Source organism: Hemiscyllium ocellatum, chromosome 10 (genome assembly GCF_020745735.1).
Source record: "Hemiscyllium ocellatum isolate sHemOce1 chromosome 10, sHemOce1.pat.X.cur, whole genome shotgun sequence".
NCBI lineage: Eukaryota > Metazoa > Chordata > Chondrichthyes > Orectolobiformes > Hemiscylliidae > Hemiscyllium > Hemiscyllium ocellatum.
This window is the reverse complement of record NC_083410.1, coordinates 110,793,443-110,816,523: the sequence shown is the minus strand read 5'-3', so window position 1 is coordinate 110,816,523 and position 23,081 is coordinate 110,793,443. Positions and strand designations below refer to the sequence as shown.

The 23,081-nt window shown below is 43.4% G+C and overlaps 1 protein-coding gene across 4 annotated transcripts in view; it reads left to right on the top strand.

The window, feature by feature from the left end:
* The window catches only part of meis1b (Meis homeobox 1 b), a 252,384-nt gene that overhangs the window by 109,527 nt on the left and 119,776 nt on the right, over positions 1–23,081 (top strand). The window lies entirely within an intron of this gene.

Genomic DNA, 23,081 nt, shown 5'->3' with positions numbered 1-23,081 from the left:
TAGAACTCAGGGAATAGGGATAACTTGAATAATATTTGATTTCAGACAAAACCAGACCAGCAAATGAGGGAGGAGAGATTTATATGAGAGAGAAAAAAAATAAGAGGATGCCCAAGGAGGATCATAACTAGTTGGGCTGAATGGCCTATTTTTGTATGCCACTGTTGTAGCAGTCACTGGAATTTGTGCGACAGGTCAGGTGAAAGCAACGCAGGGGCTCAGTTAGCTCAATTGGCTGGACAGCTGGTTTGTGACGTAGGGTAACACCTGGAGTGTGGGAAGTCTCAGGTTAAACTCACCAATTGTCTATCTTTCCGATGAGAAGGCAATCCTCTGAGACTATGGTGACTCTTGTCCAGCAAAGCAAACTCTGGGTTTTACTTCAAGAGAGAGAGCTGAACCACAAAGCTGTCATAACCCTTGACAGAAAAAAATAAGAGGATGCCCAAGGAGGATCATAACTAGTTGGGCTGAATGGCCTATTTTTGTATGCCACATAATCCTACCTGTATGTTTTACACGGCTAAATAGAGTCCAGGATCTGGTGAAGCAAGGAAGTAAGATGGACTGCTTTTCGCAGAAGACAGAGCATTGGAAAATGACACATATCAAACCATTAGGTTGCAAATTGATTTTCTGGGCTTTAATCTCTGGACATGACTTTAGTTATTGACATTTGTAAAACCTCAATGTCTCAGGAAAGGTTTGGAAGGAGCATGCCCAAAATAAAAAAACAAAATTCCCTAACTCATGACGAATTGAGAAGCTTTGAAGTGAAAACTGTAATAACTTAGAATATTATATCAAATTGTAGATGATTATCTTTGCTAAGGAAATGCTATGAGTGAAAACTGGTTGTTATTTTGTTTTAACCCTCGCTATTTCTTGTTATAATGCATTTACCTTCTGCAGAGGTTTGGTTCCAAGGTCAGCAATGATTTCGGAGGTAGGAGATAGATAGCCAGGATTCTGTTTGGTGTCAGATGGTAGTTTAGTGGAAACTATTGGACTAGTTTTCCTCTCAGAATACAGGGAGAACTAACCATTTGGATACAGAACTGGCTCAAAGGTAGAAGACAGAGGGTGGTGGTGGAGGGTTGTTTTTCAGACTGGAGGCCTGTGACCAGTGAGTTGCCACAAGGATCGGTGTTGGGCCCTCTACTTTTTGTCATTTACATAAATGATTTGGCTGCGAGCATAAGAGGTACAGTTAGTAAGTTTGTAGATGACACCAAAATTGGAGGTGTAGTGGACAGTGAAGAGGGTTACCTCAGATTGCAACAGGATCTGGACCAGATGGGCCAATGGGCTGAGAGGTGGCAGATGGAGTTTAATTCAGACAAATGCGAGATGCTACATTTTGGGAAAGCAAATATTAGCAGGGCTTATACACTTAATGGTAAGGTCCTAGAGAGTGTTGCTGAACAAAGAGACCTTGGAGTGCAGGTTCATAGGTCTTTGAAAGTGGAGTCGCAGGTAGATAGGATGGTGAAGAAGGCGTTTAGTATGATTTCTTTTATTGGTCAGAGTATTGAGTACAGGAGTTGGGAGGTCATGTTGTGGCTGTACAGAACATTGGTCAGGCCACTTGGAATATTGCGTGCAATTCTGGTCTCCTTCCTATTGGAAAGATGTTGTGAAACTTGAAAGGGTTCAGAAAAGATTTACAAGGATGTTGCCAGGGTTGGAGGATTTGAACTATAGGGAGAGGCTGAACAGGCTTAACAGGCTGGGGCTGTTTTCCCTGGAGCGTCGGAGGTTGAGGGGTGACCTTATAAAGGTTTACAATATCATGAGGGGCATGGATAGGATAAATAGACAAAGTCTTTTCCCTGGGGTTGGGGAGTCTAGAACTAGAGGGCATAGGTTTAGGGTGAGAGGGGATAGATATAAAAGAGATCTAAGGGGCAACTTTTTCACACAGAGGGTGGTATGTATATGGAATGAGCTACCAGAGGATGTGGTGGAGGCTGGTACAATTGCAAACATTTAAGAGGCATTTGGATGGGTATATGAATAGGAAGCATTTGGAGGGATATGGGCCAGGTGCTGGCAGGTGGAACTAGATTGGGTTGCGATATCTGGTCAGCATGGACGGGTTGGACCGAAGGGTCTGTTTCCATGGTGTACATCTCTATGACTGCAGTTATTCAGACACCCCAGGCTAATGCGTAGTGTACATGGGTTCCCATCCTACCATGGCAGTTAGTGGAATTTAAATTCACTTTATAAATTCTGGAGTGTAAAGCTAATCTTGGTAATGGTGACCACAAATTGACTGACCCAGAAAACTGGGAGAAAGTGAGGACTGCAGATGCTGGAGATCAGAGTCGAAGAGTGTGGTGCTGGAAAAGCACAGCCGGTCAGGCAGCATCCGAGGAGCAGAAGAATAAATGTTTTGAGCATAAGCTCTTCATCAGACAGGCAGAAATCTGTCTGGTTCACTCATGTCCTTCAGGGAGGGAAACTGCCGACTTTACCTAGTCTGGTCTACACGTGACTCCAGACACACAGCAAAGTGGTTGACCCTCAACCGCTCTCTGAAATGTTCAGGCAGGCTGCTCAGCCAAAGAACAATTAGGGATTGGCAACAATTGCTGGCCCACCAGCAATGCTTACATCCCACTAGGGAATAAGTGCAGTCAGTGCTCCCAGAAATTTGTATTGGGCTTTGGTTTTTGAGTATCCTGCACTGACTCTTAGGAAGAAAGAGTGAGCCGTGTGTCCGTGAGGGACCAGCGCGGTTCGATATGGTCAAGTGTGACATCACTGACTTGGGGTCCAAAAAGAGGAGAATCAAAATATTTTCCTGATGCTGAGAGCATTAGAAACCTTGGACTGGTAAGGTGTTCTACATATCCATGTTATTAGAAGCACACTATGCTGGTGGAGAAGTGTTAAAAATAATCAAGGAGATCAATTAATTGAACTCTGGTCTTCATCCAAGTGGGTTTGGAATACAATTGGGAAGGAAGTTATGGAGCAGATGGATTTAAGCTCGATCTGATGGTCATTTAATTCTGCTCTCCAGACCTCAGGCAGGAGATTGTGGTTTGAAAGGACAAAAATGACTTTTATTTTGTTTTCTGAGTGCACCACTTGAGGGTTCTCTTTTGATTTTTGGGCCTATATTTTGATTTCCAGGGGCTTCTTTTTCATTCTCACTAACTTCTTTAGAATCATAATATGATGGAGGCAGTCTATTCAGCCCATCGAGTCCACACCCATCCTCTGAAAAGCATCCCACACAGACACACCACCCCTACCCTGTCCCTGTCATTGTGTATTTTCCAATGCTAACCAACATACCCTGCACAGCCCCAGTCACCACAGGCAATTTAGCTTTACTCATGTAGTAACATTCCCTTCTCTATCTGTGTTGATGTGTGTGGAATTTAAATTTATACAAAAACAGAATTGCAAGAGTTCATCAATATCCTCAGTAATTATCAACCATCCATTAAACACAAGGGCACAGCACCCAGGGAAAAACATGAACTTCCTAGAAACCACCGTGTTTAAATGGGCACAAGCTTACAGGTATACGTTCGCAACAAAATTCGGAATGGTTAAATCATGAAGGAAAATTTATACAGTATAGATCGGGCTTATATTCCCATGGAATTAGCAGATTTAAAATGATGAATGGGTAAACTGAGGCTGATGCAGGGACTCTTGTAGTGCAGTGGTAGTGTTCATACCTCTGAGCTAGGAGAACCGGGTTGAAGCCCTCTTCCTCCAGCTGTGTGTCATAATATTTCTGAATAGGTTGGCTGGGAAAATGTCCAGATTAGAGTCGGGATAGACTTTAAAAATAAAGGATAAATGCTAGGCTATTGTGGTGCAGTGGTAATATCCTGATCTCTGAGCCAGGAGACCTGGGTTGAGATCCCACCTGTTCCAAAGTATATCATAATGTCTTTGGATCATTGAGTGTAGATGAAGCTACAGTATTGCCTCAGATGGAGAAAGGAGGGGAGAGCAGGGCCCTGAATGAGGGAAATCAGAAAGAACTTGCACATATGTGAGAGGCCATTCAGCCCATAGAGCCTGCTGTGCCATTCAGTATGATCATGGCTGATATGATTATAACCACAAATCCACATTCCTGATTAATCTTTCAACCCCTTGTTTAACTGGAATCTTATCTACTTTTGCCTTAAAAATATTTAAGGACACTGCCAACTTTTCAGGAAGAGAGTTCCAAAGATTCTGAGGATGAAAAGAAATAGCTTTCTCTCTGTTTTAAACAGGGGGTTTTAAACAGTGGCTTTTAATTCTCGATTCTCCCATAGGAAGAAGCATCCTTGCCACATCCTCATTACACAGGGCTAGTGGAAATCTGGAACTCTGTCCCCCAACATATCCAGAGATGACAAGGGTCAATTTCAAGCCTGACCTGATATTGATGATTTTTTTATATCTATTTATAGAGTAAAAAGTGAGGTCTGCAGATGCTGGAGATCAGAGCTGAAAATGTGTTGCTGGTTAAAGCACAGCAGGTCAGGCAGCATCCAAGGAACAGGAAATTCGACGTTTCGGGCCAGAGCCCTGATTCCTGATGAAGGGATCTGACCCGAAACGTCGAATTTCCTGTTCCTTGGATGCTGCCTAACCTGCTGTGCTTGAACCAGCAACATATTTATATCTATTTATAGGCTTACAGTAAATTATTGATTATGCAACTGGGTCAATAATCCCGAGGCCTTGACGAATCATCCAGAAATTTGAGTTTGAGAGCCACCGTGATCAACATAGTATCCATCTGGGGACAAGTTGTCCTGTCTGGTCAGCAATGATTCAGGAACCCATAAAATGTCATTGCCTTCGGTTAAAAATGAGCAAGGAAATTTACTGCTGATTCCCAACTATTGTTTCTCCTCCCCTGACCCAACACCACCACCTTAGCCCCCCACTTCACTCCCACAATAAGTAGATTAATCAATGTTCCCTGATGTTGAACACTACTTGGAGGGAGAGTGGGTAGGGAACAGAATGTACTCTGGGTGAGAGACTTAAATGTCTATCACCAAAAGTGTCTCAGTCACATTACTGCTGACAGGAAGATAAGGAGCCATGATTCATTCCCATCAATAATGATGATGGAATCCAGTGTTCAATTGAAAATGAAAAGGCTTTTGTAACCATCTTCGGCCATATTGGCTCAACCACCTTGGACTCCCCCTGAGGTCCACAGCATCACAGAAGTCAGTCATTAGTGAATTCAGTTCAGTCCACATGACCTCAGGAAACATATGGCAGAGCACACTGGAGACAGGAACGGCTGTGGATCCCAACAGCATCCTGGCTGTGTTACTGATGGGTGGCGCTCTCGAATGAACTGTGCCATTCCTCAAACTGACCCAGTACAGCTTCAACATTGGCACCTACCTGAGAAAGTGAGAAATGACTCTGTCTGCTAAGAACCTATGCAACATTCAGGCTTGGGCTGAAAGTGAGATTAGATTAGATTACTTACAGTGTGGAAACAGGCCCTTCGGCCCAACAAGTCCACACTGACCCGCCGAAGCGCAACCTACCTAGACCCATTCCCCTATATTTACCCCTTCACCTAACACTATGGGCAATTTAGCATGGCCAATCCACCTAAACTGCACATTTTTGGACTGTGGGAGGAAACCGGAGCACCTGGAGGAAACCCACGCAGACAAGTGGCAAATAACATTCAAATAACACAGTGGCCATCTACAACAGAGTCTGACTGTCTCCCCTGGATATTCAAGGGCATTTCTGTCATTTCTCAACCCCTTTATCTTGCCTACTCATAGAGTCATCCAGTCATACAGCATGGAAACAGTCTCTTCAGTCTAACCTGTCCTTGCCAGACACATTTCCTAAACTAAACTATTCCCACCTGCCTGCGTTAGGCTCATATCCATCTAAACCATTCCTATTCATGTATCTATTCAAATGTCTTTTTAAATGTAACTGTACCTGCATCTACCACTTCCTCTGGCAGTTTCATTCCATATTCTCCCCATAATCCTTGACCCCCTCATTAATCAAGAAACTATTTATCTCTGACTTAAAGACACTCGATGATTTGGCCTCCACAGCCTTCTGTGGCAATGAGTTCCACAGATTCCCCACCCTGAAGAAATTCCTCATCATCTCAGTTCTAAAACTCCCTTCCCTCTGAGGCTGTGCTCTCAGATTCTAATCTCTCCTACAAGTAGAAACATCTTCTCTATGTCCACTCTATCCAGGCGTCTCAGTATTCTCTAAGTTTTAATCAGATTCCAACCCCTCCCCCCCATCCCCTCCACTCCCAACCCATATCCCCCTAAACTCCATCGAGTGCAGACATACATAACTGGAGCATGTATGTACCATAGTTGCAAGAGCAGGTCAGAGGCTAGAAATGCTGCAGCAAATAACTGAACTCCTAACTCTCCAAAACCGTCCATCATCTACAAGGCACAAGTCAGGAGTGTGATGGAATACTCCCCACTTGCCTGGATGGGGTCAGCTCCAACTACACTCAAGAAGACTGACACCATCCAGGACAAAGCAGCCTGATTGGAATTCTATCCACCATATTAAAAATTCATTTCTTTCATTTGGCTTATTTTGAAAAGAATAGCGACAAAGGGTCACGGAAGTAAATAATTAAAAAGGCAAATCACATCCTATCAGGATCACTACGAACAGTGATCAAGTACAGGAAGGATTTTCAGACAGAATAGTGGAGGTGTAGACATTGAAATCATTTCAAAAAACAACTGGATCCCGCAAGGGGATGTAGGAGTGTTTTTTGTGGGTCATGCCAGATGGATGAATGACCTTTCCTATCTGTAATTATCTTCCAATCCTGTGATAGCAATTAGAAGCCAAGATGCTGGCTGGCTGATTTTCCACTTCCCAATCTGCACTCAGCAAGGTCAATTGTCCTCCCTCCATTCCTGTTGCCTTGACTGAGGATGTACATCATCAGTGATCCCCAGTCTGCAGAGCCTACGCTCCCTGTAGAGTCATCGCCATCTCGTGGTATTCTTCCAAAGATGTTGCAGGGAACATTAAAAGTTGAACTTGGTCAATTTAAGGTCTCTTTTTCTCATATCTTTACTTCCAAGTCCGATTCACCCATCTGCCCTGTTCCTAATCATCTTCATTATCTGACTTCAATTTCAAAACTCTCATCCTTCCATGATCTTGCCGCGCCTCCATCTCAGTAACTTTCTTCAGCCAGGAGCATCTCTGATATCCGCGCATTCATCTAATTCTGGCCTCTTGACCACTCCTCGGAGCTGACACGGTGGTTAGCACTGCTGTCTCAAAGTGCCAGGGACAGGGGTTCGAATCCAGCCTCGGGTGACTGTCTGTGTGGAGTTTGCACATTCTCCTTGTGTCTGCGTGGGTTTCCTCCCACAGTCACAAAGATGTGCAGGTTAGGGTGGATTGGCCATGATAAATTACCCATTGTGTCCAGAGATGTGCAGGCATGGGAAATGCAAGGTAACAGTGATAGGATATGGCAGGTCTGGGTGGAGGGTCAGTGTAGACTTGATCGGTTGAATGGCCTGCTTCCACATTGTATGATTCCAAATTTTGTTTACTCCACTGCTGGTGACTGTATCTTCATCCATCCCTAAGCCCTGGTACTTCTGTCTCTTTACTTTGCTTTCTGAAGATGTTCTTTAAAATCTACTTTGACCACGCTTTTGATAATTTGCCCTGATATCCCTTTAAATGACAGGACTTTGGATTCTGCTCTTTGATGCTCCCACACATTGCCTTTGGGTGCTTCTTTTTAAGTGAAAGGCACTATATAAATTTAAATTGCCAGAATGAGAGGGAAGGGAGTCAGCTGAGAACAATTATTAAGGTATATCTGAAAAATCAAGAGGAACATTTTTTTTCTGTTAGGGAGCTTGCTTCTGGAGCAGCAGCTTGGAAGATAAGCAAGTGAGAATTGAACTGTCTACTTGTACAAATTTATAGTCAAGCACTTTGCTTCTCTCACAGTTCTTTATTACAACAGAAGTGCTTTCTGGCAGCACCAATTACTTACTGCGGTAATATGTACCAGCCTTTCTCCTTCGCTTGTGACCCCCTTGCTTCAGAACTCCACCAGGTCTCTGCAGACAATCAGTCTTGAAAAGGGGCTTTGAATCAGCACCAATCAGTGTTAAAACAGAGCACAACCAGTTATACTTGCATAGCACCGGAATCGTTTCAGGGGTGGCGAAAGTGTAGCCTGGATGGTGCAATTAAGATCGACAATGTTTTCACAGGCAGAAATTCTGCCACGGCATCCTGACCTCAATCTCTCACCAGAAAGCAGTTTCGTCAGATTGCGAGCTTCCAGCCTTAACATGCAAAGCTTACCACTCTTCATTCCCATAACTATGGAGGAGTTACCACTCTTCATTCCCATAACTATGGAGGAAAATAACGAGGTGCACTCAGACCTTACTCTGTAGATCTTAGTGCCGTGTCAAAATGGAATAAGAGTTTATTATTCTTGTACTGCTTGCATTCATTCCCAAGTTCTGAAAAGCAGAAGAGATAGCACTGTAGCCCGATGTAAGCTGCTGTAAAAATTCATGCACGGATTAACCAACGAAGCAAAATGGCAAAGTATTCATCCAGTTAGCAAACTTTTACTATCGCTGTGTTACACATGTGCACCCGGTAAGTTTTGAATATTTTAATTATCCAGACTGTGGGGCTGAGGGAATCTTGAACACTAGGCTGTTGGGCAGTCATTTGTGTCAATGATGTCAGTTTGTAATGGTGCTCTATCAAGTTGGAGTAAAAAGTGAGGTCTGCAGATGCTGGAGATCAGAGCTGAAAATGTGTTGCTGGTTAAAGATTCGACGTTTCGGGCATAAGCCCTTCATCAGGAATTCCTGTTCCTTGGATGCTGCCTGACCTGCTGCCCTCTATCAAGTTGGAATCTAGGTGTTGTCCAAAGTTTTCTGATGAAATGTGCAATTACCTTGTTAGTACTAAGTCGCAGTGTGGGTCTACCAACACTAAACACAGGAATTGCTGGAGAAACCCAGCAGGTCTGGCAGCATCTATGGAGAAAGAAAGTTAACGTTTTGAGTCTGGGGTATGACTCTTCTTTAGAACTGAAATGTGTTGGAAAATGTTTTCTTATATACTGTCAATGGAGACAGAGACCCAATGCATTATGGTTTTTTTAAATTCATTTATGTGATGAGGTGTCTTTGCTATGACAGCATTTATTGCCCATCCCTAATTTCCCAGAGGGCAGCTAAGGGTCAACCATATTCTGGTCACCACATGACCAGAAGGATGTGGATATTTTGGAGAGGGTACAGAGATGTTGCCTGGTACAGGGGATTTTAGCAATGAAGAAAGTTTGGACTGGGTTTGTTTTCACTGAAACGCAGGAGATTCGGGGCGTGGGGGTGGTGGAAGGGGGGTTGCGGCCTGATAGATGTTTATGAGATTGTGAATGGCATGGATAGAGTGGAAAGTATGAGGTTTTTTCCTGGGGGGAGGGGGCAGAGGGAGGGGGTTAATTACCAGGGGGACACAGGTTCAAGGAGTGGGGGGAAGTTTAAAAGAGATGTGCAAGGCAGATTTTTCACACAGAGGGCAGTGAGTGCCTGGAACAGGCTGCCAGAGGAGGGGGTGGAAGCAGACACATTAGCAACATTCAATAAGCACCTGGACGTATACATGAACAGGAAGGGAATAGAGGGATACGGATCCTGTAAGGGAAGACAGTTTCAGTATGGAAGGACAAAATGTGTCAGCATGGGTTTGGAGGGCCGAAGGGCCTGTTCCTGTGCTGCATTGTTCTTTGTTCACATTGTTGTGGGTCTGGAGCCACATGTAGGCCAGACCGGGTAAGGATGGCAGTTTCCTTCCCGAAAGGATATCCATGAACCAGATAATTGTACCAGTAAGAGTGAACCAGTGACTGATGATTAACAATAGCTTCATGGTCATCTTTAGACTCTTATTTCCTGATTTTTAATATAAATTCAAATTCCACCGTCTGGCATTTCACTATCTTCTACACTTCAACCAGGACTGGGGAAATGCCACCCTGGGCACTGCTGCTACATTCTACACCCTGCGGGGAGCAGCGCTGATCCCTTCAATATTTGTTTTATTTCCAGATAAATGTTGATCAAGGGTCATACATATGTAAAGATGTCTGTTGGAATTGTAAAGTCTGGCCCACTGCGACACTCTTAAGTTGGTTGAGTTTTGCCGTTGAACACTGGCCTACTCAGGCTTCTTCCATGCTGTCTGCTTCACTATTCAATGGAATGAGTGCTGAAAGATTGATGTGAACACACAAACACTTTGACGTTTTCTGTTATGATTGTCCAAACCTTATCATCTTATAACAGTGTGACCAAGCGAGAACAGTTGGAACTCTGAAGAACAAAGGTTCTGCTCCCACAGCATCTACCATCTGCCCTGGGTGCTCTCAGCCGGTTGTGTGCCCATGTATCTGTGCACTTGGTGTCGGTATAGATTGAGATGGTGAGGAGGGCTGTTGTCTCTATCTCACTGTGACACTGGTGGTAGGCTACAGCCACTCTGACATTGAGCTCAAAACGTTTGGTGCGCTGACATTGATTGCAGCATCGACGGCTAGTTCCAGAACTCTGTCACATGTGAACTTTGGAGGTCCACGCAGAAGACAAGAAGAATGAGAGAGAAGACTTGCTACTGGCCTTGGTCTGTTGCTGTTTCTCTCACTCCAGCCCATAGTGTCCTACTGTTGTTGAAACAAAGAAAACAGGAGGTCATTTGGCCTTGCAAACCAGCTCCACCATTCCATATGATAATGTCTATCCATTCAAATCAGTCCCCAGTTCCAGCTTTCTCCTCATAACTTTTGATCACTTTAGTCCTAAGAACTGTATTGAACTCCTTCTCGAAAACACTGTGTTCCTCCCTAAACGTACTTGACCAGGTAATCCATAGCCACAGACTCCACCTGCCTTTCTGTTCTTCTGCTGCACTGGGAGTTGATGTGCATGCCCCTATCACTATGTCCAGTTCGTGCTCGGACCAGTCACATACAGCACTTCCTCATTGCTGATGCTGTCTCAAAGGGCTAAATGGCCTACTCCTGCACCTATTTTCTATGTTGGATGGATGGACAACCTTTGGCGTATGTGACCCCTTGGCTGTTCTGTATCATGTCTCATAGGCAGAGCTGGTGGTTGGTGCTCTGAGGGTCATGTGGACTCTATCTTTTACGAATGTGTAGATGCTTCTGAGTGTCCCTGCAGTGGCTTGCTGATTCTTGTATGGAGATCAGTTATAAATTGGGACAAAAAATTATGGAGCTATCTGAAAATGTCAGTAGAAATCTCAGTCAGAAAAGTCAGATAATAAGGACGCAGAATGAGAAACTGCAAAATGCCTCCTTCTCTGTCAGCCTTCGCATCTCTGGAAGAGACTCTCATTTCCAGAGGTTGTCTGTTTCAAAGAGCACGTTCCTCACGACAAATTGACTGTTGAAAGATGGCAGTTCTCCCATTTCATAAAGGAAGAGAAATATGACGGGATGAATGGGAACATGATCTCGTGAGGACTTAGTGAATTAAACAGTGCAAACAGGGGTCACAGTCCAAGAATGAGGAGTGAGCCATTCAAGACTGAGATGAGGAAGCATTTCTTCCCTCAGAGTTGTGAACTTGTGGAATTCTCTCCCACAGGAAGCTGTTGGGGCCAGTTCATTCAATATATTCCAGAATGGCCCTTGTGGCTAAGGGGACCGAGGGGGATGGAGAGAGGGTGGGCGTGGGATACTGAGATTGCATGATATGCCATGATCATATTGAATGGTGCTGCGGGGTGGAAGGGCTGAATGGCCTACTTTATGTTTCTGTGTGTCATTTTGACAATGACCGTAGGCCGCTTTGAAAGATAAACAGCTATACTAAAATTCTTCAATTCCACCCAATCAGAAAATCATCCCCACCACTCAATTGAAATAAATCGATCAGTTATTGAGACAGAGTTGAGCAGAATATTGTTTGACCAGAACTCTGTAATGTTTGAGAAAATGCCATCATTGCTGCTTTTTGACCCAAGTGAAATCACAATGTGGTAAAAAAAGTTTTCTTTGTTGAAAGTGAATGAGTGTGAGTGATCCGGCTTCTCATTCCATTTCCACCCCCCTCTCCCATCACCATCACAAGCTGACTCTTTGTTCCTCTTCACCAAGGAACTCTCATTGCCTTCTCCCCATCATGCAACTCTCAACTCCTTCCCTTTCTCCCCAAGCCAACGTCTCCCTGAAAGCCTCATCTTCCCAGGCCTGGTCAACTCACCATACTGCAGCGGTTCAAGAATACAGCTCAAACCCACCTTCTCAAGGGGCTTACAGGGATGGGCAATAAGTACTGGCCCAGCCACATCTCACCGGTGATTTCAAGAAAATAGCTGTGTGCTGTAGGTAGACCCACAATGCTGTCAGGGAGTGAATTCCAGGATTTTGACCCAGCGACAACGATGGAACAGTGATCATTTTCCAAGTCAGGATGCTGCGTGTCCTGGAGGGGAATTTGCAGGGGGTGGTGTTCCCATGTATCTGCTGCCCTTGTTCTTCTGGATGGAAGTGATCATGGGTTTGGAAGGAGATGTCTCAGGAGCCATTGTGAATTGCTGCAGTGCATCTTGTAGATGTTACACACTGCTGCTACTGAGCATCAATGGTGGAGGGAGGGGATGTTTGTGAATGGTGGTTCCAAGTCATTTTAAATGTTTTCTGTTAAATGCAGTCAGGATTCCTGGTTCTCAAAACCATGGATGCAGTGAGTTCTAGACACCCCCAATCCTTCGGGTGAAACGATTTCACCTCAACTCTGCTCAGAAGTAAACAATGTAGGACTATGGCCATTGTTCCAGAAAATGGGTGCAATGGCAGAGGAATTGGCAGAGCTTTAAGGCACTCTCTATTAGCTGCTAATTTCATACTTGTTGAATTTGCATGCTTGATTGAGGGTGAGATAAGATTACTTTAAAAAAAAACTCAGTGGTGTAGCAGTTCAGGTTTCATGACAACATTTGATTGATTTCAAACTTATTATTTTTCTGTCTTAAATTTTCTGGATGCACCAAGATTTGAGCCATCTTAAGCTCCAGAGAATGTTTTTACATAAACTCTGAAGTATCTTCATTTATTGTTGTGGGTCACAGTGTTAATGTATACACACTATGGCGGGTACTGTCAGTGCTGCTTAAATCTCTCCCCCTTACAATCATTGTATTGCTGGAAAAGCGCAGCAGGTCAGGCAGCATCCAAGGAAAAGGAGATTTGACGTTTCGGGCATAAGCTCTTCTTCAGGAATCATGATTCCTGAAGAAGGGCTTATGCCCGAAACGTTGAATCTCTTTTTCCTTGGATGCTGCCTGACCTGCTGCGCTTTTCCAGCAACACATTTTCAGTTCTGATCTCCAGCATCTGCAGACCTCACTTTCTCCCCTTACAATCATTACCAGCTCAGCAATTGACAGCTTTGCTGATACAGAGAGCTGTATTTGCAATCTCACATTGTAGATATGTTCCTCATTGTAAATAGATCAATGCTTGTTATTTTCAGTGCAATAAAGAAACTGAGGTTTAAATCTGCATTGTTTTAATCCTCTGATATTTGACTTACTTTGTTCTGTGGAGTCTGTTTGATATTGCTGGAACAGAGTAGGACAGAGAAATACCAAATACAGTAACTGTTGCATTGGATTTGCCATGCTGAAGCCAGTCTAGTTCCAAAAAGGTCAGTGTCACAACCACAAAGTTTAGACCATAAATATAGGAGTTGGAGTAGGCCATTGGGCCCACTGAGGCTGCTCCACCAATCAGTCAGGTCAGGGCTGATCTGATCATCCTCAACTCCACTTTCCTGCCTTTTCCCCATACCCCTTGATTCTCTTACTGATCAAAAAGCTGTCTGTATCAGCCTTGAACACACTTAATGACCTCAGCCTCAACAAAAATTCTACAGATTCACTATCCTCTGGGAGAAGAAATTCCTCCTCATCTGTCTTCACTGTACCACCCCTTATTCTGAGATGATGCCCTCTGGTCCTAGACTCTCCCACCAGGGCAAACAATCTTTTTGCATCTACCCTTTGAGTCCTCGAGAATCTTGTATGTTTCAATACGGTCGTCTCTCATTCCTCTACGTTCCAATGAGCAGAACTCTGTAATGTTTGAGAAAATGCCATTCCTGGTTATACTAACACATTGCTGCTTTTTGACATGAGTGAAATCACAGTTTGGTAAAAGAAGCTTTCTTTGTTGAAAATGAATGAGTGTGAGTGATCCGGCTTCTCATTCCAATTCCCCAAATCCCCCCCATCGACTTGCTGTTCCTCTTCACCAAGGGACTCTCATTACCTTCTCCCATCATGCAACTCTCGACTCCTTCCCCTTCTCCCCAAATAGGCCCAACCTATCTACCTCTCCTCATAAGACAATCCATCCATCCCTGGTGTCAGCCAAGTGAACCCTCTCTGGACTGCCTCCAACACCAGTGTATCTTTTGTTATATAAGGTGCCCAGTAATATTTATAGTATTCCAACTGTGGTCTGATTGGTTCCTTGTATAGTTTTACCAAAACCTCCCCACTTTTTTAATTTCCATTCCCTTTGAAATAATAAGCCAGTCAATGGCCACTACCTGAATTGAATAAATTCCATGCTCATTTGATGAGGATTGCTTTAATTACTTAAGGATTGGCTAAGATTTTCGTTTTCCTATGTTGGGTTATTTATCACAGCATCTTCAGGGGGTGGGAGGTGGGTAATGATAGCCTAGTGGTATTGTCGCTAGAATATTACTCCAGAGACCCAAGTAGTGTCCAGGTGATGTGGGTTCTAAGCCCAGCACAGCAGATGGTGGAATTTGAATTTGGATTCAATAAACATCCAGAATTGATCCATTGTTGATTGTCGGTTCACCAACAAAAACAGAAATTGCTGGAAAAGCTCAGCTGAGTTGGCTGTGTCCGTTGAGAGAAATCAGAGTTAACTTTTTGGATGGTGTGATCCTTCCTCAGAACTCACCAATGGGTTCACGAATGTCCTTTAGGGAAGGAAACTGCCATCTTTACCCAGACAAGCCTACATGTGACTCCAGATCCAAAGCAATGTGGTTGACTCTTAATTGCCCTCTGGGCAAATAGGGATGGCCTGCCCTCATCCCTGAATGAATTTTTAAAAATCCATGAAATTGTTACAGTGCAGAAGGAGGCAATTTGCCCAATTGTGTGTGTGCCAGCTCTCTAAATGGGCATCGCTTTGAGCGCTGGTAACTCTGCATAGTGTTTCTTGTCAAATAACGATCTAATTCCTTGTTGAAAGCCTCAATTGACCCTGCCTCCACCACACTTTGAGACAACACATTCCACACCCCAAACTGCAACTCCATGCAGAAGCTTTCTCCTGTATCTCTTATTTTGTTTTCTGCCAATGACTTTGAGTCCATTTCTCCCATCCCCTTCACTCTCCGCTCGCACTCCTAATTCCCATGGATAAGAACACACATACTCACTCTCTCTCTCTCTCTCTCTCTCTGCGGTCCTACCTTGGACAACTCCAGAGTATTTCTGTAAGTCTCATCATTCCGGATTGTAGGAATTGGCCATTTGATATTGTGCCAAGAATAAGTTCCAGGATATAATTAATGAAGCAGTTCTTAAAGTGCAGGGAGATTTAGTCAATGTCTTTTTGGAATAAAATGCAACAAGTCATTGTGAATTTGCTGGGCGGAAGGTGCATCCTTTTCATTGATATCATTGGGGATTGTCGTGTACATCAGGGAGAACCTGTTACACAGGATTTCCTTTCTAATGCCTTCAGTGTGAGTAAAATCCAAATAAGCAGGTAACTGAAAATTATAACCCAGCCACAATCCTTGGCAGGGCAGGTTTCTCTTTTAAGATTATCTGTGGCAACTAAAGACAGACCTGTGTGCCTCTTGCAGGTGCAAATTTGTGACAATAACCACCTCTTTTATCTTAATAACAACTCCCAACGTGTGAAACCTACTGCACTAAGACAGAAAGTGAATGTCGGAAATATGAGCTCATTCAACGCCACATAGTTAGTGTTTATAACGCAGTGTTACCACGTGGTTGCTTTTGGTCAGAAGTAATTTTCCGGAACTGGCTTCCCTCCCATTTTTGCCCCCACCCTCCCCCTCCCCACTACCACCCCATGCTGCTTTCTGTTTTCATGTTGAATTTATCGAGAGGGATGAAGCACTGTCTGACTTTCCACACAGAGCCTTGTTCCTTTTTTTTTGCACACAGCTCCCCAGAAGAAAGCCAATTTGTGAAATTATGTGATAGAGTAATTAGCGAAAGCCAGAGCTTTCTGATTACTGCCATGTGCATTCATTCAAAGCATCTTAAACACTGCAGTAATACGCTAACAGGCTGCAGAAAGTGCCCTGGTTTATTTGTAAATAAGACTGCAGGAGAACCACATATGAAAGCACTCAAAACACTACCTCATGAATTAGTCACAGTAAAGCTTTTGAGATCTGTAAAATGCACATGTAAAATCTGAGCTGAAAAAGCTGCATGCCTCTTATAATATAATTAGGATCTAATTTACCACCCTTTGCACACAGATGTAATAACGTCTAGATATTTATTTTCTCCTTAAGCACATTACATGTACCTCTGCAAAGCAGTTACTGAATAGAAACAGGTGTGTGAATCCTTAATTCATTTCTTCACTATAAACACAGAACAGTTTAGAAGAAATATTTACCAAAAGGACGTAACAGAAAGAAATGAGAATGCCGGTAAATGGCATGTTAATGGACAGTTGCCCTTTACTTACTGATGGATTTTGTGATGGTTAAGTAAATTAAGGCAAATGCAAGAAAAATCAATAGCCATGCAGAGGCCTGGCTGAGGCTCATAGACTATAGACAGAATGACAGATGTTCTGCATATGACCTCGCTAAGAATTAATGCTTGTAGTACTAGGCACACATTGAACTGTTTTTTCCCTCCACAGAATTTTTTTTTCACTTGAACACTGCAAACCCATTGTAATTACCAGAAACTCTGCTTCTAGCACTGCTTATGCACAATAGAAATTTGTGGATCTGTTTTAATATCAGAATCAAGACAAATTTATATATAGATATTTGTATGCCTGTGTCAAATTGCCTAAGTCCTTTTACTGATTCATTTAGTGTTCTTTTGTGAACATTCTAAACATTTGACCCATTCAACCCTGTTGAAAATTGCTGAACTCCATCAGAGGGCAATCTGTTTAGCATGGTCATATGGCATTTGGAAAATCAGATGTTGTGATTTCTTTCAGTCGAATATTGGCACTTGAATAGAAATGCCTGATAAGGTTTGAATGTGTATCCAGACATTCGACTGGATGAATGTTCATGGAACTATTTACATGTGTGTCGGTGCTAACATCGAGTAACGTGCCTCACATCTTCATGACTGCCCACTGTCTGTCCATCATCTCCAAGGAACAAGTCAGGAGTCCGATGGAATATTCCCCACTTGCCCTGGACGGGGGCAGCTCCAACAACACTCCTGGCACCATCCAGGACAAAGCAGCCGCTTGATTGGCACCACATCCACAAACACCCACTCCCTCCACCACTGACTCTCAGCAGTAGCAGTGTGTACCATCTACAAGATGCACTGCAGAAACTCAGGTCCTCAGACAGCACTTTCCAAACCCAGGACCACTTCCATCGAGAAGGTCAAGGGCAGTAGATACATGGGAGCACCATCCCCAGCAAGTTCTCTCTGAACCATGCATCATCCTGCTTTGGAAATATATCACTGATCCTTAAGTGTCACCGGGTGAAAATCTTGGAATTTCCTGCCTTAAAGCATGGAATGTTCCTGCAATTCACGAAGGTGGCTCACTGCCAACACCCCCAGGAAATGGGATTGGACAATAAATACTGGTCAATGGCTACTGGTGTCCATACCCTGAATGTATAAACGAAATCCCTAATCAATTGGCACCAAGCCAGCCTTGTTCCTCTTGATACCTTTTTAGCTTTGTTTACAACATCAAGTTAGCTTCACTCCCTCTAGTTACTGATGCAATTCCTTGACCATGAGACCATGTAAAAAACATAGAGTCATTGAGGTGTACAGCATTGAAACGGACCCTTCGGTCCAACCCATCCATGCCGACCAGATATCCCAACCCAATCTAGTCCCACCTGCCAGCACCAGCCCATATCCCTCCAAACCCTTCCTATTCATATATCCATCCAAATGCCTCTTAAATGTTGCAATTGTACCAGCCTCCACCACATCCTCTGGCAGCTCATTCCATACCCGTACCACCCTCTGTGTGAAAAAGTTGCCCCTTTTATATCTTTCCCCTTTCACCCTAAACCTATACCCTCTAGTTCTGGACTCCCCAACCCCAGAGAAAAGACTTTGTCTATTTATCCTATCCAGAGATTTTTTTTTCCAAAACAGTCCTACTGGAACTGGTATTGTCTCTAATTTCAATTTTGGAAGCAGTGCAGTAGAAATTCATGATATCTGTGTTAAATTACACAAGGGGGGCATATATTGTCAGGACACAGAAACTGTTTCTGTTGTTTTGAGGAGCTTAGAACCAGGAGGGAGACTCTAATTTGCTTTGTATTCATTCATGGATTGTGGGTGTCACTGGCTAGGCCAACATTTGTTGCCCATCCCTAATTGCCGAGAGGGCAGCTGAGAGTTAACCACATTGCTGTTGTGGGTCTGGAGTCACATGTAGACTAGACCAGACCAGGTGAGGATGGCATTAGATGAGATTTTCTCAACAATCAACACCAGTTTCATGATCGTCATTGGAAACTTAATTCCAGATTTTCAAATTCCCCTGTCTGCCATGGCAGGATTGAACCTATGTCCCTGGATCATTCCTGGGTGTCTGGATTAATAGCCTAGTGACAATACCAGCAGGTCGTTGCCTCCCCATCTGGAAATAGAGAGAAATTGGAACTCTCTTCCTCAAGTGGTGCCTTTATACCAAATTAAATGTTACCCCTAAAACTGAGATGGGCAGAGATTTTGAAGGGGAACAGAAAAAAGATGGTATGGGGAGCGAGGTCACACAGCTGCCATGGTCTCATTGAAAGGCAGAACAGACTGAAGGGGTTAAAGAGCCCCCTTCTCTGCCTATGTTCCTGCGTCTTAGGGAAAGTCTGTGTACTGGCACAGCTGTGAATCGGATTCGAACAGGTTCAGAGTCGAGTACTCCTCCAAGAGCAGTTGGGATGGGCAATAAATACTGGTCGGCCAGCGACACCCATGTCCCACAAGTGAATTTTTAAAAACTCCTGCTTTACAGCATCAGGAATGGCATGACAAATATTTAGTGTTACATTTTCTGCGCTCTTATGAGGAGGAGCTGATTGGAAGCAATACTGGGCATTTTCCAGCAAGTGGGAAAAGGTTGGTCTGGCTATTTTGAGCAGTAATTTGCTAATGACTATAATTTATTATGTATCATGACATAGGTGTGAAGCAAATAATAAAAGCATTTCTCAAAATACTAATTCTGGATGTGAAAAATGATTGCATGCAACAGAATTGAGTGAATACTCAAGGGCTAGATTGTAATTTAACAGGTTGTTAGTAAATTCAGATAAATTATTATTTCATTAATGTACTGTAAATTAAGACACTTTACAATTTGCACATAATGTTTTCAATATCAAGCTAAACAGATCATCTTTTTTTTAGAATTTATTAGTTAAACTGTTACAGTTACTAGGTTTCCAACAATTTTTAGATATTTTGGGGAATTCAGGAAGTTCAGTTTTGATACTTGGAGTTTCCCGTTTATGAGCCTGTAGTCAGAGTTAAGAGACCTCAGTCACTGCCAGTTTCAGCCGCCTACTGCATGTTTCAGCTTATTCCTGGAGCAATTCTTATTCAGCCGCTGTTCTCTTCTAGACTTGCAGTAGGTAGCCTCAAACATGTCGGAGCAGAAAAGCCTTTAAGCAGAACCGACCCCTGCTTTCGTATTCGATCCTTACCTCGCTGCCCCACCTTCTCACAAATTCTTTCTCTCTTCACACGTTAATCCCATTGCCGTTAGCGCCTGTTTTTACTATATCTCCTTTATTTGGTGCTTTCTGCTGCATTTAGCTTCAAGACAACTTTTCCCAGACCCTTCGTTGCATGAAGAAGAAATCACTTGATGCTACCTTCCTACCTTGTTAGTATTCCCCACTTTTCTCAGCTTTTTACCAACATGTGTAACCCCCCTGGATCACCTTTTGATCACATTTACGCCTGACTAATTAATGGGGAGAGAGCTCTGTCTATTTTATAACAACACTCACTGTTTCAAAGCAAGTTGCAAAATAAAGACACTTTCACTCTGAACCTGCACAGGAGTAGGCCATTCAGCCCCTCATGATTGCTCCATCATTCTATAATGGCTTTCCTCAATGCCAAATTCCTGCACAATTTTTATATCCATTGATGTCATGAACAAGAAGAAACCAATCAGACTTTGTCTCAAACTAGCTTAATGATTGAATTGGGGTGGAAAATTCCACCGTTTGAATGAAGAAGTTACTCCTCATCACAATCTGAAAAGGCTTGTCTTTTATATTGAGACTCTGTGCCCTTTTCTAGACTGCTGAGCCAGAGGAAACATCCTGTTTACATCTACACTGTCCACCCTTTTAAGAGTATTCTAACTTTTAGTGAAATCACCAATGAGGTCTGGCTTGTGCCTTAAACCCCTTTTGCATTCTGTAAAGTTTTAAACATGCATTCTGAATGTTAACTCATAAGTGCAACCCACATCTATCCATAAATAAAGTGGTTTTAATTTTCCTTTTAAAAGGTTTGTCAAACCCCTGGTTATTTATTTTTTTTATATACATGAGGTATAGTGTTCCTGGTTGGGCCAGTATTTATTGCCTATCTTTAATTGCCCCTTGAGAAGGTAGTGCTGGGCTGTAGTCCACGGGCTGTTGATAGACCCTGAACATTGTCAGGGAGGGAATTCCAGGATTTTGACCCAGTGGCAGTGAAGATGGGTTGGAGGGAAGTCTTCACGTTGTGATGTTCTCATGTGTCTGTTGCTCTTGTCTTTCCAGTGAGTAGAGGATGCGGGTTTGGAAGGTGTTGTTCGCGAAACCTTGGTGATTTACTTCTGTGCATCTTATAGAACAGTACACACTGCTGCTACTGAGTGTTAGTGGTAGAGGGAGTGAATGTTGAAGTTTGTGGATGTGGCACCAATCAAGTGGCTGCTTTGTCCTGGATGGTGTCGAGCTTCTTGAGTGTTGTTGGAGCTGCCCCCATCCAGGCAAGTGGGGAGTATTCCGTCACACTCTTGACTTGTGTCTGTAGATGGTGGACAGGCACTGGGGAGTCAGGAAGTGAGTTACTTGCCACAGTAATCCTCGTTGAAAAATGTGTTGCTGGAAAAGCGCAGCAGGTCAGGCAGCATCCAAGGGGCAGGAGAATCAACATTTCGAGCTTAAGCCCTTCCCTCCTGAAGAAGGGCTTACGCCCAAAACGTCGATTCTCCTGCTCCTTGGATGCTGCCTGACCTGCTGCGCTTTTCCAGCAACACATTTTTCAGCTCTGATCTCCAGCATCTGCAGTCCTCACTTTCTCACGGTAATCCTCGTCTCTGACCTGCTCTTGTATCCACTGTATTTATATGGCTGGTCCAGTTTAGTTCTGCTCATTAAATAATTTTAAGAAAGAAGTAGATTGATTTGTGTTTGATGAAGTCAGTCCATGATTACTGGGAGGTTGGTGAGAAGCTGGAGTTGACACCATGATCAGTCATGACCATATTAAACGGCAGGGCCAGGCTCAGGCACCTGAATGGCCTACTCCTCCTCCCATGTTTGCAGTATGTTTGGCCAAATGTTATGGCAAACTCTGTTTAATCAGTAACTGTAATAAGGCTTTCCACCTTGAAACCTTTAACAGGTTTATCAGGCAGCTTTAGGATGAAGCTGGTAGGATAGACTCTGCTGTTGGATGTTTTACTGTTAGTGAGAAGAATGTGCCCGAATACAATCCTCACACAACTGTACATGTGTCACCACCAGGGAGACCAGCCATTGGACCCTGTATTGAAAGATCTTTAACTCTCACGCAACCGTTGACATGATTGACATGTCTTGAGCACAGCAGGAACTGTCTCTCCAAACAAACATGATGATTCCTTTTTCAAGTTTGTTTCATTTCTCTCCTTCACTTTCTCTGGTTGTGTTTTCTCATTGAGACTATGGAGGTTCTCAGGTTTTAGATCCATGCCTTTAATGGTGATCCAATTCCAAGATATGGTCGACTTGTCAATCCAGGTGGAAGTGAGATGACAGTAACCTAATGGTATTATCGCGAGATTATTAATCCAGAGACCTGGTAATGTTCTGCGCACTTGGTTCAAATCAAACGATGGCAGATGGTGAAACTTAAATCAGGAATCTGGAATTAGTTTTCTAATGATGACCATTGTTGAATGCCAAGAGGAAAAAAAATCTGGTTCACTAAGGAAACTGCTATCCTTACTTGGTCTGGCCTATGAATGAATCTAGACCCACAGCAATATGGTTGATTCTTAACTGATCTTTGGGCTTATAGGGATGGGCAATAGATGCTGGCCCAGCCAGTGCTGACCACATCCTGTGGATGAAAAAAAACGTCAATGCTTGATTGTATCTCTGTATTCTGGGACATCTACCAGCTGTGTTCACGTTGATAGTCACCAAAATAAAGATCTAATAGATTGGGTGTATTTTCAGTGTCACTGTGAAAGACGTATTTGCATGGCATTGTGTGTTTTTTGTAAGAAGCGAGCGATGTTCTTGAAAGGCTTGTCTCATTCTTAGCCTGTAGATCAATCAGTGGAGGATATAATTTCACTCGAGTTACCTCGAGGAGCAGGGATTGAAGATGTGCAGCTGTTCAGGTGGGTCTCTTATGAACCAGACGTGAACCTGTGGATGTAGTGCCCAAAGCAGTTCTTCAAAACCCATACCATTGAAGTGCAGAGTATTTTTGTTGAGCTTGCTCGTGGAGAACTGATTTGCTGAATCACAATAGATTGAACAAAGATGCTGCAT